Source organism: Cervus canadensis, chromosome 2 (assembly GCF_019320065.1).
Source record: "Cervus canadensis isolate Bull #8, Minnesota chromosome 2, ASM1932006v1, whole genome shotgun sequence".
NCBI lineage: Eukaryota > Metazoa > Chordata > Mammalia > Artiodactyla > Cervidae > Cervus > Cervus canadensis.
This window is the reverse complement of record NC_057387.1, coordinates 61,515,887-61,528,072: the sequence shown is the minus strand read 5'-3', so window position 1 is coordinate 61,528,072 and position 12,186 is coordinate 61,515,887.

The following is a 12,186-nucleotide window of genomic DNA, read 5'->3' as shown; positions in this document are numbered from 1 at the left end:
TTCAAAAGCATCAATTCTTCAGCACTCAGCTTTCTTTATAGTCCAACTCTCACATCCATACATGACTACTGTAAAAACCATAGCCTTGACTAGACAGACCTTAGTCACATTTACAGGTAGATACTAGAGAACACAACTCTCAACACATAATAATTTGTTATCAGTAAGTTCATTGGCTCAGTTGTATCTGACTCCTTGTGACTCCATGGACTGCAGCACACCAGGTTTCCCTGTCCATCACCAACTCCCAGAGTTGCTCAAATTCATATCCATTGAGTTGGTGATGCCATCCACCATCTCATCCTCTGTCATCCTCATCCCCTCCTCCTCCTCAATTTTTTCCATCATCAGGGTCTTTTCCAATGATTCAGCTTTTTGCATCAGGTGGCCAAAGTATTGGAGCTTTAGCTTCAACATCACTCCTACCAATGAATATTCAGAACTGATTTCCTTTAGGATTAACTGGTTTGAACTCCTTGCAGTCCAAGGGACTCTCAAAAGTCTTCTCCAGCACCACAGTTCAAAGCATCAATTTTTCAGTACTCACCCTTCTTTGTGGTCCCACTCTCACATCCATAAATGACTACTGGAAAGACCACAGCTTTGACTAGACAGACCTTTGTCATAAGTAATGTCTCTGCTTTTTAATATGCTGTCTAGGTTGGTCATAGCTTTTCTTCCAAGGAGCAAGTGTCTTTTAACTTCATGTCTGCAGTCACCATCTTCAGTGATTTTGGAGCCCAAAAAATAAAGTCTATCACTGTTTCCATTGTTCCCCCCACCTATTTGCCATAAAGTGATGGGATGGAATGCTGTGATCTCAGTTTTCTGAATGTTGAGCTTTAAGCCAACTTTTTTACTCTCCTCCTTCACTTTCATCAAAAGGCTCTTTAGTTCTTCTTTGCTTTATGCCATAAGGGTGGTGTTACCTGCGTATCTGAGGTTATTGATATTTCTCTCAGCAATCTTGATTCCAGCTTGTGCTTCATCTAGCTCAGCATTTCACATGATGTACTCTTCATATAAGTTAAATAAGCAGCGTAAAAAATACAGCCTGTACATACTACTTTTCCAATTTGGAACCAGTCCATTGTTCCATGTCCAGTTCTAACTGTTGCTTCTTGACTTGCATAAAGATTTCTCAGGAGGCAGGTGAGGTGGTCTGGTATTCCCATCTCTTGAAGAATTGTCCACAGTTTGCTGTCATCCGCACAGTCAAAGGCTTTGGGTAGTCAGTAAAGCAGAAGTAGATGTTTTCTGTAACTCTCTTGCTTTTTCTATGATCCAACAGACATTGGCAATTTGATCTTGTTTCCTCTGCCTTTTCTAAATCCAGCTCGAACATTTGGCAGTTCATGGTTCATATACTATTGAAGCCTGGCTCGGAGAATTTTGTGCATTAGTTTCCTAGCATGTGAGATGGGTGCAATTTTGCAGTAGTTTGAATATTCTTTGGCATTGCCTTTCTTTGGGATTGGAATGAAAACTGACCTTTTCTAGTCCTGTGGCCACTGCTGAGTTTTCCAAATTTGCTTGCATATTGAACGAAACACTTTATCAATATTATATCTGATAGACAGAGTGCCTGAAGAACTATGGATGGAGGTTCGTGACTTTATACAGAGGCAGTAATCAAGACCATTCCCAAGAAAAAGAAATGCAAAAAGTCAAAATGGTTGTTTGAGGAGGACTTACAAATAGCTGAGAAAAGAAGAGAAGCTAAAGGCAACCAAATGGGTTAAACTACAAAAATACGATGCTCAACCACGGCTGTTACATATGAAGAATGATTTCTTAGCATTAGTCAGCCAGCAAGAGAATAAACATTGCCAAGAGCTAGAAGCAAACAGAAAACCAAAGAGGAAAGAGAAATTTAGAAAATGTGAATTTCCACTGCAACTTGAGAATTAAAGCAAAGTCCAAAGGGCAATGAAAGTGCACTGGAGATCTTTCATCTTTCAGATCATAAGGTCTATTTCTCGAGCAATTATGCTTAATTACCTCAAGCAAGAGAGTCTACTTACACCTTGTAAACTGGCAAGGTATACCTTTCATTGTCAAATCATGTCTCTCATACAAATATAATGAGCGAATATCAAAGATGTATTTGATTCATTAATGGGGGAACTTGTTGGAGGGTAAAGTTGATTCAGAACATTTGAGACACAGTAATTTTTCATAGTTAGAAACGAGATGCTGAAATAAATTTGCTAAGTTAGGAACAAAATGGTTTAATGTTCTATATGCCAATAATACTTTAAATTTTTTGGCTATTTTTTATCAGACAAATTAATTTCTTCTCTACCAGACAACAATATACAAGTTAATAGTAAACTTAGCACATTCTAGGCCATCAGTAGTAAACAACAGTCAAAAGTGTATTTCCCTAGAGAATTAAATAACACTGGGTAAGCCTGTCATACAATATTCCAGTGCAATATTAAAGACAGGTAGTCATTTTCTGCCTCATTTCCTTGTTTGGATTATTTTTCTTAACAGATCTTTGAGATCTATTGTAGAAAGAAATTTGGAAGTTTTTTAATTGAAATGAGATAAATAAATCAAATTTGGGCTTTTTCTATAAAAACAAATAGGTCTTAGAACTTTGGATAATGATAAAGGGGTTATATTACAGTGTAACCATTTATTACTCATGATTTTTAGAGTTTATACTTACATTTGAGCAGTTTCTTTTTCTTTCACCGTTTTACATATTACTTCACAGTTTATTGTGAGTTTGAATGTTACTCGTTGGCAATTAAAATGATATTTAAAATGACAATAATATTAAGAAAGTCAGTATATATCTTTAACTTAGTTTCTGAAAATAAACATGACAACACTGAAGAAGGTATATTAAATTCTAAACTGTTTTTGGAGTAATAGTCAAATAAATTTTATTTTTGATTCCTAATTGTGAATATAGAAGTCTAAAATAATTATTTATAAGAATATAACACAAAAATAATAATAAATTATTTTAATTTATGCTTTCTGTGAACAGAATGGGTGCTAGAATTCTGAGAGGGTTCAGATAAATGGGCTCCTTCCCTTCTTTTGCATCCATATCTAGAAGCAGGCTTATGAGGAGAACTGATCTTAGAGGAAGGGCTGAAGCCAGAATGCCAAATGCATGCTCTTGGTATGCCCAGAGTCTGAGTCTCTCTGAGGTAATTTCTGTCCATCTGCAGGTGGTTTACAGTCATATGTCTAAATGCTCTGAATCACATATTCCAGGAAGAAATAAAAGTTGTATCTTTTATTTATATCTGGTGGTTATCTTATCAAGTGTTTCAATAATGCACATATACCTTTACATCTAGAAAATTAATCCCATACAAAATAGCCAGATTTAATCTCTTTTTAAAGTAAACTATTTGACTTTAATTCAGTCATCTAATCATCTAAGCCTTAAGATATGCAATTATTCCAATTTTTATTGATAAGAAGATCAAAGTTAGTAATGATTAAAGAACTTACCTGATGTCACCAAACTGGTCAGTTGGATGAGGATTTCACCAGGATCTTTCTTACTATTTGCAATGCAAGAGTCTCAGGAGATGTGGGTTTGATCCCTGGTTAGGCGAGATCCCCTGGAGGAGGGCATGGCGACCCACTCCAGTGATCTTGCCTGAAGAATCCCATGGACATAGGAGCCTGGTGGGCTTAGGTCCATAGGGTTGCAAAGAGCCTGGACACAATTGAGCAACTTAGGATGCATGCATCCTAAATTACTAACTAAATCCCCTAAATTACTAACACTTCAGTTCAGTTCAGTTCAGTCGCTCAGTCGTGTCCATCTCTTTGCGACCCCATGAATCGCAGAATGCCAGGCCTCCCTGTCCATCACAAACTCCCGGAGTTTACTCAGACTCACATCCATAGAGTCGGTGATGCCATCCAGCCATCTCATCCTCTGTCGTCCCCTTCTCCTCCTACCCCCAATCCTTCCCAGCCTGAGGGTCTTTTCCAATGAGTCAAGTCTTCGCATGAGGTGGTCAAAGCATTGGAGTTTCAGATTCAGCATCAGTCCTTCTAATGAACACCCAGGACTGATCTCCTTTAGGATGGACTAGTTGGATCTCCTTGCAGTCCAAGGGTCTCTCAAGAGTCTTCTCCAACACCACAGTTCAAAAGCATCAATTCTTCTGCGCTCAGCTTTCTTCACCGTACAACTCTCACATCCATACATGACCACTGGAAAAACCACCACTGCAAAACCTCTTGCAGGTTACCTCTGTTTCTGCTATTCTTCACTGTACTCCTCCTGACAATATTCTATATAATAGTCAAAGACTATTTTTTTTTTTAAATTCCAACAGTAACTAATTATATTTGAAATATGATTCAAACCGTAGTATAGCCTATAAGGCAACACTTAATTTGGTTTTTGCCTATCTAATGGCTCCATCTCTTTCAGTTTCTCTTTTTTCCACTCAAAACTTATCCTTCTCCCCTTAAAAGGATTTCTTTTTACTTCACACATGCCTTTTGGTTTCTGAACTTGCTGTTGCTTTTGAAATTGTCTCCTCCCAGATCTTTACATCACAGGCTCTTTCTAATTTCTCATCATCTGCTTAAATGATCTTTTGACCACACTATTTAGCACAGTCCTCCACCTCATCAATCTCCATCCAATTAGTTTCTTCAAAACGTGACATGACTCATTAATTCAACAATACTTGTTAAGTACTTATAGTGCCTAGAAGTCTCCTAGACATTGGGATATAGCAGTAAATAAAGTAGACATAAATTCCTGGCTTCATAAAGCATACATTCTGGTTGGAGGAGACAGCCAATAAACAAGCAAAATCAATGTTATCTCAGTAGTGATAAGTGTTATACAGAAAAAAAAAAAATAAAGTAAGAAAACAGATTGAAGGTGTTGGATTAGGAACAGTATGGCAATTTAAAATAGATTTTCAGGAAAAACCTGTTTGAGAAGATGGGATTTGAGCCATCTTGAAGAAGCTGAGAAAGTGAGCTATGCTTATATTTGTAGGGACAAAATTCCAGGTGCATGCTTTGACATTCCTGAAATATACTTACTATTACCAGTCTTTCCCCTACATTAGGCTCTAGTTCCATGAAATCAGGGACCTGTCTGGTGCTTTTTATTAAGAGTCTAGAATAGTGTTTGCTGCATTAGATACACTTTAATATCTAATGATATTCTTCCGTTTGTTTTCAGTGCATATTTTCAGTAATGAAATATTTTTAGATTATATTTTTAACACATAGCATATTGGATTAGTGTCATCAGGGAAATGATGCCTAAACTCTTCCTGATCTGACATCTTACACATGCATTCTTATTATACTTTGGTACTCATATTGTCTTACACTTGAATGCTTTCAAATTTCTCTGCCATTTTTCTAACCACTTATCCAGGCCCATAAAATCTCCCTAGTTTATAGTCATTAGCTTGATATTTTGTTACCTGTCTAGAAGTTTAGTGTTATTTTCAAAATGATGAATCTTATTATGTATTTCCTTTATATGACATTTATACAGATATTAAATGTGACTGGGTCACAACAAAATGTCTTCATCTTGAGACCCATATGTTCCTACTTTTTATCCATACTTTTCATACTTATCCATGGAAAAATGGAACCGGTTCGCTAGACCTCTTAATTTCATCTTATGTTTTTCTTTGTATAGAACTTTGGCAAAAACTGTGTAATTTATTTATTTCTTTCCCTTTCACTTCCCAGCCTCCAATGTGCCAGCTTATTTCAATTCTTAATATTGATGATACCTGCCACATTATTCCCTCCAAGTCTCTTTCGTCTTAGCCAACATTTCAATTATTCTTAGACCAGTAAGTATCATGAATCCAACCAGACTGAAATTCCAGCTAGATCAAAATAAAGATTTTCAGTGCAAAAGTATTCCTACATTTGTATCATAAACCTTTAATCCTCTTTGATTGTAGAGAAACCTGAACATCATGAAGAATACAAAGAATTCTAAATAATTTTGTTGGATTTCTTCTGCCTCTACTTTTAAAATCTTTTTAGGGGCATTTCCTGCATACCAATAATTTTCCCTTTATTTCCCTCATAAAGGTAGCAATACTCTAAATTAGGAAGCTATTTGCATTTGCTGGATCTAAATATGTCTTGGTAACAACAACAACAACAAAAAATCAGACAGCTCAATTCAGAGTTTTTTACATAAACCTGGCAAGAAGACAAATTTCCCATTTTGCACTGGGTAGAGAACTCTGCCTTACCTGCGGAGATCTTGTCGAGATACAGCAAGTAGCTGGCAGAGCGTATGTTCTGCTGGGTGTCTTTGAGTTACCTGTGGTGCAGGCAGTCTGGATCACCCTCCCGGCCTCCTGTGCATATTTTACAGATGCTGCTACACATGCTTCCTGGAGTCCTCAGGAGTGTTTGAAATTCAGAGGCTTGGCAAGGCATACTCATCTGATGCTTTCTTATTTAATCTTGCCGAAAGGGGTGATTCTCGGAAAGTGTGAAAATACCTTACCAAGCTACATCAACAGATGTATAGTAACTGAAACTCATTTTAAATACCTAAGGGGATTCATTCTCTTGACATACGTTTAACTCCCATTATGATTAATGGAAGCATTACTTGATTTACAGCGTGCTCCTGACTTTAGAGGGCTGATGTCTGTAGAGGAAAGAAACATCAGCAGATTTATGAACTTTATTCGTATTTCTACTATTGTGGAAAATAATTTCTTAGCTTACCTTCCACTCATGACTTGATTATAAGTATCACTATATCCATCCATATTGACAGAATGTCAGGGTTTGCAATAAATTAAAAAAAAAAAAAAATTCCTAATCTAATTAAAAAATTTCAACACAAGATTATTCACTGTCAAGTATTAATGACTGCAATAAAAGCAGAAAATTTAGCTAAAACAAATGATTAGACTCAGCAACACACTCAATGGATTAACTAATTTGTCTTCCCCTCCTTCTACATTAACATTTGTATGAACTTTAGCAGGAGCTACCTAATTCTTTGTATATATATATATTTAAACAAATAGAAATTTTTTTTTTTAACAAATAGAAAATTATTCTTTTTTAAAATACGTTAGACAACATATTCTTTATATGTTGTGTTTTTAATTCTTTTTGTGTTTTTTCACATGAGGCTTTTTCCTACACACTTACCAGAAAGCCTCCATTTGAGAGTGGGCTGAGGAGTGCAAGATTGGAGTTTTCCCTGTATACATCCTGAATTTAATATATACTTTTAGTCCTGTGACAAGATGGGAATCAATAATGATTGCTCCAAAATGTTATATTTATAATAATCAATTAATTATTAGGTACTATTTTTGATATGTGATTAAGTAAATCTTGAGTGACATCAGGCTTCTATTTTTTTTTAAATTGACTATTATAATACAGTCAAGTCCAAAGACATTAGTTACACTATTTTTTTCATGCAATAAATGTTTATTGAGCACTACTCTGTCTCAAGCACAGTTGTGGTGCTGTAGATACACAGTGAACTAAAAAGACAAAAACTTCTGCCATTGTGAAGTTTACATTTTAGAGGCTCTATTTTAAACCATTTAATTGTTCTAATGGATCTGGTATGATCATCAAGAATGGTTGTGTGGATATTGCATTGTATAGCTAAAGAGAAGGAATAAATATTTATGGCGTGGGCTTCCCTGGTGGCTCAAAACGTAAAGAAACTGTCTGCAATGCAAGAGACTCAGGTTTCATCCTTGGGTCAGGAAGATCCCATAGAGAAGGGAATAGTTATCCACTCCAATATTCTTGCCTGGAGAATTCCATGGACAGAGGAGCCTGGAGGTATACAGTCCATGGGGTTGCAAAGAGCCCGACATGACTGAGCAACTAACACATACTACATAAATGAGGGAGACCTGGGTTCAAGCCCTGGGTTGGGAAGATCTCCTGAAGAAGGAAATGGCAACCCACTCCAATATTCTTGCCTGGAAAATCCCATGGATGGAGGAGCTTGGTAGGCTACAGTCCATGGGGTCGCAAAGAGTTGGACACAACTGAGCAACTTTACTTCATATAAATAGGAGTTTCTGAGGGGCACTGGAGCAACTGTAAGGAGATAACCCACATCCAGGGAAAGAGAAACCCCAACAAGGGGGTAGGCATTGGAGCAACTGTGAGGAGTTCCTCACATCCAAGAGCAGAGAAGCCCCAGCAAGATGGTAGAGGCTGGAAGGCGGCTGTGAGGCACTGGAGCAGCTGCTGCATGGTGCTGGAGAGACTTTGAGGAGATATCCCATGTTCAGGGGCAAAGGAGACACCTCAGGGAGACTGTAGGAAGGTCAAAATTGCATTTAGAATCAAACCCATGCCCGCCAGAGATGCTCAGCTGGCTCAAACATACCTTGTGCGCACCAGGACCCAGAGACCCCACCAAGACTGAGACAGACCTGTATTCGGGTGTCTCCTGAGGAGCTGCGGGTCAGCAGTGGACTGCTGTGGGGGCAGAGGCTCTCGGTGCAGTAGACCTGGGTATGGCATAAGCCCTCTTAGAGGAGGTCGCCATTAACCCACCATATAGCCACCAGAACTTACACAGGATTGGGAAACAGACTCTGGGAGAGCACAAAAGAACCTTGTGCACCAGGACCCAGGAGAAGGAGCAGTGACCCCAGAAGAGACTGACCCAGACTTGCCCGTGAGTGCCCAGGAGTCTCCAGCCGAGGCGTGGGTCAGCGGCTGCCTGCTGCAGGGTTGGGGGCACTGAATGTGCATGGGACCTTTTGAAGGAGGTCTCCTTTATCTTCATTATCTCCACCACAGTTTGGCCTCAGGTCAAATAACAGGAAGGGAACACAGCCCTGCCCATCAACAGAAAGTTGGATTTAAGATTTACTGAGCAAGGCCCTGCCCATCAGAACAAGACCTAGTTTCCCCCTCAGTCAGTCTTTCCCTTCAGGAAGCTTCCATAAGCCTTTTATCCTTCTCCATCAGAGGGCAAACAGTCTGAAAACTACAATCACAGAAAACTAACCAATCTGATCACATGAACCACAGCCTTGTCTAACTCAATGAAACTATGACCCATGCCGTGTAGGGCCGCCCAAGACAGACAGGTCATGGTGGAGAGTTCTGACAAAATGTGGTCCACTGGAAAAGGGAATGGCAAACCACTTCAGTATTCTTGCCTTGAGAACCCCATGAACAGTATGAAAAGGCAAACAGATAGGACACTGAAAGATGAACTCCCCAAGTCAGTAGGTGACCAATATGCTACTGGAGATCAATGAGAACTAACTCCAGAAAGAATGAAGAGACAGAGACAAAGCAAAAACACCACTCAGTTGTGGATGTGACTGGTTATGGAAGTAAATAGGATGCTGTAAAGAACAATATTGCATAGGAACCTGGAACATTGGGTCCATGAAACAAGGCAAATTGAAAGTGGTCAAATAGGAGATGGAAAGAGAGAACATTGACATTTTAGGAATCAGTGAACTAAAATGGACTGGAATGGGTGAATTAAACTCAGATGACCATTTTATCTACTACTGTGGGCAAGAATACCTTAGAAGATATGGAGTAGCTGTCATAGGCAAAAAAAGAGGCTGAAATGCAGTACTTGGGTGCAATCCCAAAAACGACAGAAAGATCTCTGTTCGTTTCCAAGGCAAACCATTCAATATCACAGCAATCCAAGTCTATGCACCAACCAATAATACTGAAGAAGCTGAAGTTGAATGATACTATGAAGACTTACAAGACCTTCTAGAACTAACACCCAAAAAAGATGTCCTTTTCATTATGGAGGACTGGAATGCAAAAGTAGGAAGTCAAGAAATACTTGGAGTAACAAGCAAATTTGGCCTTGGAGTACAGAGTGAAGCAGAGCAAAGGCCAACAGAGTTTTGCCATGAGAACTCGCTGGTCATAGGAAACACCCTCTTCCAACAACACAAGAGAAGACTGTACACATGGACATCACCAGATGGTCAATACCAAAATCAGATTGTTTATATTCTTTGCAGCCAAAGATGGAGAAGCTCTATACAGTTGGCAAAAACAAGACCAGGAGCTTACTGTGACTCATATCACAAACTTCTTATTGCCAAATTCAGAATGAAATTGAAGAAAGTAGGGAAAACCACTAGACCATTCAGGCATGAGCTATATAAATCCCCTTATGATTATACAGTGGAAGTGAGAAATAGATCCAAGGAATAACAGCTGATAGACAGAGTGCCTGAAGAAATGTGGATGGAGGTTCCTGACATTGTACAGGAGTGATCAAGACCATTCCCAAGAAAAAGAAGTGCAAAAAGGCAAAATGGTTGTCTGAGGAGGCCTTACAGACAGCTTTGAAAAGAAGAGAAGCCAAAGGCAAAGGAGAAAATGAAAGATATACCCATTTGAATGCAGAGTTCCAAAGAATAGCAAGGAGAGATAAGAAAGGCTTCTTCAGTGATCAGTGCAAAGAAATAGAGGAGGACAACAGAATGGGAAAGACTAGAGATATCATCAAGAAGAGGTGGCAAAAATACACAGAAGAACTATACAAAAAAGATATTGATGACCCAGATAACCGTGATGGTATGATCAGTCACCTAGCCATCCTAGAGTGTGAATTCAAGTGGGCCTTAGGAAGCATCACTATGAACAAAGCTAGTGGAGGTGATGAAATTCCAGTTGAGCTATTTCAAATCCTAAAAGATGATACTGTGACAGTGATACACTCAATATGCCAGCAAATTTGGAAAACTCAGCAGTGGCCACAGGACTGGAAAATGTCATTTTTCATTCCAATCCCAAAGAAAGGCAATGCCAAAGAAAGCTCAAACTATCACATGATTGCGCTCATCTCACAGGCTAGCAAAGTAATCCTCAAAATTCTCCAAGTCTTGCTTCAACAGTAAGTGATCTGTGAACTTCCAGATGTTCAAGCTGATTTTAGAAAAGGTAGAGGAACCAGAGATCCAATTGCCAGCAACCACTGGATCATCGAGAAAGCAAGAGTCCCAGAAAAACATCTATTTCTGTTTTATTGACTATGCCAAAGCCTTTAACTGTGTGGATCACAAGAAAATGTGGAAAGTTACTCAAGAGATGGGAATACCAGACCACCTTACCTGCCTCATGAGAAATCTGTATGGAGGTCAAGAAGCCACTGTTAGAACTGGACATGGAACAGGGGACTGGTTTCAAATCGGGAAAGGAGTACGTCAAAGCTGTATATTGTCACCCTGCTTATTTAACTTATATGCAGGGTACATCATGTGAAATGCTGAGCTGGATGAAGCACAAGCTAGAATCAAGATTGCAGGGAGAAATATAAATAATCTCAGATATGGAGATGACCCCACCCTTATGGCAGAAAGTGAAGAATAACTAAAGAGCCTCTTGAGGAAAGTGAAAGTGGAGAGTGAAAAAGTTGGTTTAAAGCTCAACATTCAGAATACTAAGATCAGGGTATCTGATCCCATCACTTCATCTCAAATAGATGGAGAAACAGGGGAAACAGTGGAAGATGTTATTTTTGGGGACTCCAACTTCACTGCAGGTGGTGACTGCAGCCATTAAATTAAAAGACACTTGCTCCTTGGAAGGAAAGTTATGACCAACCTAGACAGCTTATTAAAAAGCAGAGACATTACTTTGCCAACTAAGGTCCATCTAGTAAAAGCTGTGGGTTTTCCAGTAGTCATATATACATGTAAGAGTTGGACTATAAAGAAAGCTGAGCACCAAAGAATTGATGCTTTTGAATTGTGGTGTTAGATAAGACTCTTGAGAATCCCTTAGACTTCTAGGAGATCCAACCAGTCCATCCTAAAGGCAATCAGTTCTGAATATTCCTTGGAAGGCTGATGCTGAAGCTGAAACTCCCAATATTTTGGCCACCTGATGCAAAGAACTGACTCATTGGAAAAAACCCTGATTCTGGGAAAGATTGAAGACAGGAGGAATAGGGGACGACAGAGAATGAGATGGTTGGATGGCCTTACTGACTGAATGGACATGAGTTTGCGTAAACTCCAGGAGTTGATGATGGACAGGGAGGTCTGGTGTGCTGCAGTCCATGTGATCACAAAGAGCAGATAGGACTGAGTGCCTGAATTGAACTGAACTGGAGCTGCTCATACATGGTTGTATTCTGGAAACTGATTTTAAATCCTATTATGTAAATAGCAGAGAGAAAATTCAAAGTCCTCAAAGTCT